The sequence below is a fragment of the Tupaia chinensis genome, unplaced genomic scaffold (assembly GCF_000334495.1).
Source record: "Tupaia chinensis unplaced genomic scaffold, TupChi_1.0 Scaffold143584_1, whole genome shotgun sequence".
Taxonomy (NCBI): Eukaryota; Metazoa; Chordata; class Mammalia; order Scandentia; family Tupaiidae; genus Tupaia; species Tupaia belangeri.
This window is the reverse complement of record NW_006203430.1, coordinates 6,363,300-6,367,304: the sequence shown is the minus strand read 5'-3', so window position 1 is coordinate 6,367,304 and position 4,005 is coordinate 6,363,300.

Here is a 4,005-nt window from a genome sequence, read left to right as displayed (position 1 = left end):
GAGGATGTAGAAGGGAAAAGTTATTATTAAAGTTGATTCTATGAGTCAAACTTTCTTGGTTGAGAACCCAGACAAGGTACAGGGCATCTAGAAGCTATGCTTTAGTTTTTCCAGGGCTTGAAACCTATACTTTGTAAACTTTTCTTTATTGCTTTCCCAAGTTTACTCATATGATTAAAGTCCATTAGAAAGTATCAGCTTTTTCAAATGAGCAAAGGTTTGGGACCAGTCAGTTAGCATACTGGCTATATCGTTGGACTCCCATTTAGTTGACCACGGTTTGAGTCCCAGACCCAGTTGCTTAAAAAACTCACACCGGGGGCATGTGTGTGTGTGCCCAAGATCCTGAGAGGAGGAAGGAGGAGAAGGGATTGCGGCATGGCCATCCCCCCACCCCCCCGGGGTGTGCATGTGTGTGTGATTTCTTGCTTTCTGTCTCTCTGTCTCTGTCTGTCTGTCTGGCGAGCACATGCGCCCTATAGCAAAAAATCTCTCCAAAGGAAAACAAAATGAGTAGAAGTTTGAGAAAAGAGACAGAATAGATTGAAGGGCTGGTAAAAGTTCCCCATCACTGCAGCTGGCTGGATGCAGGAGAGTTTGGCCCAGGGAAGGATTCACCAATTAGCTGGTGGCTTTATGCATGACCTCCTTGGGCTTTAGCATCTAGAAAGATAGGACCACTTTGCTCATTGTTTGGTCAGTTTTACTTTGCTTATGTTTGTCAGAAAAGTTGTTTGAGTGAGGTTGTGGCTGAGAAAAGGGGTAGGAGTAATAAAGAGATCCTAAGTAGAAAATGAAAACTCAGAAAACAAAGAGACAAGAAGTCTCCTTTTTTCTTATTTTTAGGAGGATTTTTGAATTTCATTTGTTTTTAATGAGGGGGACCTAAAAGCCTCCACAAACCTTACAGAAAGAAAGGGGTTCATTGGATAGTGTGGGGATTTGCCTCTCCCTTATTTAAAGTGTAACTTCTCTATTCAGGAGGAAGCTTGAAACGTGCATGGGTTACAACTAGGCCTTGCTGTGAGTGGCCATTTAATTGGGCATTCTCTTTAATTTACAGCCTGAGCCAATTGCCGGCACCCTTCCAGGTGCCAGCAGGTGACCAGTGAGGACTCAGGACAACCGATAGATGCGAGGGAGGCCCACCTCCCCTTCTTGGTCACCTCCACTCGTCACTCCCTCAAGCCACTCATGCTGGCCCTTGCCCCCTCTAACAAGCACATGCACTGAGCTCGGAAATGCTGAGTAATGTGGCTCCAAGGTTTCGAGGGCAAACAAAGGGGATTCCGCCACGGCCAACATCCCTCTCCCTCTCTAGATCTTTCCTAGGTCCCTGTCGAAATTCTTTCTTCTAGGTTTTCTTTTCCCCTAATATTTTCCCCGAAGTCCCTTCAAATCCATGCTATTTTCTTTCTGTCTCACTTCTCAAAATCTCCTCAGCTTTTTATTTTTTTGAAAATAGAAATGTTGCCAACTGCTGATTACCTGTTTTCTTCAGTTAGACCCCTTGAGCTTGATGTTCGTAGGACAGGCTTATTTCCTCATAGAGTATAGATTATGATTAATTAATGCTCGTTAAGTGATGATCTGTTGATGGTCAAATACCCTCCTTGAGACATGGACCCTAATGGGAGGTACTTACTTTTGAATGAAAGGAAAGTCAAGCCCTGGATTTCTGTGTACAAGAAGCAATCAAAGTAGAATCCAAACCGAAGAGCTTTATTCGTAGTTAGACACACTTATTTTATATCCCCAGAAAGTGCATCATTTGTAAAACCCACATTGCTTACTAATGGTTTGTGAAAGTTGGTTCTGTTGGAGAAACTTGAAGAGAATGTTGAACTTGATGATTTAAGGGGAATGGGAGTGATTGTGGCTAGTAGGGGCATGGTGATGGGTGGGGGGTAGGGGAGTGGTGGTTGAGGTGTTTAGAATAAACACGAAGCATCCTTAGGAATTAAAAAAAAAAAAATTGAGTCCTAGGGAGCAGGGGTGTGAAAGTTGGTTCTGTTGGAGAAACTTGAAGAGAATGTTGAACTTGATGATTTAAGGGGAATGGGAGTGATTGTGGCTAGTAGGGGCATGGTGATGGGTGGGGGGTAGGGGAGTGGTGGTTGAGGTGTTTAGAATAAACACGAAGCATCCTTAGGAATTAAAAAAAAAAAAAATTGAGTCCTAGGGAGCAGGGGCAAGGTTGTCAAGGTCCAAGATCCTTCTGTGAGGTCCAGGTTCCAAAGAGCTGTGCAGACAGGAAAGCCACTTCGTATTAGTACTTCCTGCACTTGATCTTCAGGGGCTGGGGAAACAGGAATGGGAGGTTGTCAGTGAGGAAGCTGGACAAGAGGGGAGTTAAAAAGGAGCAGGGGGATGCTCAGGCCAAAGGCCAGGGCCTGGCAACAGACTTCTGATGTCTGAAAGCCAGTGGCGGCACCAGCATTTGTCAAGGCTTCTCCCCCACTGGAGACCTAGAGGGCGATGCACCCATTCACTGGGTCTGCCCTTTTGACCGAAGGTGATCCAAATGTTCCCTGTGCTCTTAACGCAGGTGACAGGGCTGGACTCTTCCCACAATGGCTGTATTTTCTGGGTCTCCTTCCCAAATCTGGGAACTGACAGTAGCGACAGCCTCAATCCACTGCACAGGACGGTCCTGAGCCATATGTGAAACAGTAACTGTGAAACTCTGAGCACCGTAAGTGTTCTGTGCAAATTACAGCTCAACAAGCCTGAGTGTCTGGCTATTTTACTTTTAAGAGCTTCCTAGTGGACCCCTGCCCCCTCACAATGAGAGCAGTGTGATATTCCAGATACCACTCTGGGCGACCTTTTATCCTCCTAAGCTTGAGCCTCCTTCAGTTTATTCTGAACCACCTGCTATAACCCTCTAAACAGCTTCACTGGCTCTGCCTTGCTTTATTCATTCTCCAGTATATTTATCACCCCTCATTCCCAGGCATAGATTTTAGTTCATCCTCAGAACAGAGTGAGAATTTGAATAGCTCCTCCTTGCTTCCCAGCCATCCATCCCTCTCTGCTCCCTGCTTGGGGTGACCTCTGGATAATAAGTTTTCATCCTTGCGGCTCATCCTCCTGGCTACGCACACAGCCTCTTGTCCGGACGTCTTTGTGTAGCTCTTCCTGCTTTTGGGAGGCTTTTCCTTCTTCTTCCCGAATTAGCAGCATCTAATGCGTTGCCACCTCCAACAGGAGTGCTAAGAAAATGACTCAGCCTGTATATTTAAGTACTGGGGGACAATACCAAGGTAACTGGGGATCGTAAAAAGTTGCTTTCCCCACCAAGACCAGTAATTAGCAAATGTGTGGTCAGAATTCTCAAAAGAGACACATGCCGGAGGCGAGACCATTTTCTATGTGACATTTTTGAAGACACCTTGGCCCCGTCTCAGCTACCTCTCAGTCATCCCTCCCAGGGTCAGGCACACCCGATTGTCACAGTGTATATATTGACTTCTGTTTTCAGTTAGCTCTGTGACTGTGGGCAGGCGCTGTCCTTCCCCTGAGTGAAACTCTAGCGGTGCTTTGGGTGTTCTGGCTTGTGCCTAATGCTGAGATTGACGCAGACTGTTGTTCTCCTGGGTTACCTTCTTCTTAGGCCTTTGTTCTACACAGTGGACAGGCCAAACCTGTGCTTTTGTCCCTCAGTCTGGGAAAGCTCTTTCCCAAGTCTTTGCAGGCTGTCTCCTTTGTGACATGGTGACACATCAGCTTGAGTATGTCATCTTCAAGATGTGGCTCCTAGCCTCTTGGTCCATAAGACTGGCCAGTTCTGGGGTGGTGCTGTGTTCTTGAGGTCTGTATCCATCCACCACAGCAAATCTCCCAGCATTAACAAGCCTGCATTTGCCAGACCTTGTTGGGCCCCTTTTGTAGACTTGGGCAGGTGAATCTGCTTTCACTGGTCTACAGGGAAGATGGCTACGGATAGACTCAGAGTGAGTTCCCTTGCCTTCCCTCCAGGCTCCAGTTGTTGAAGAGGCATTG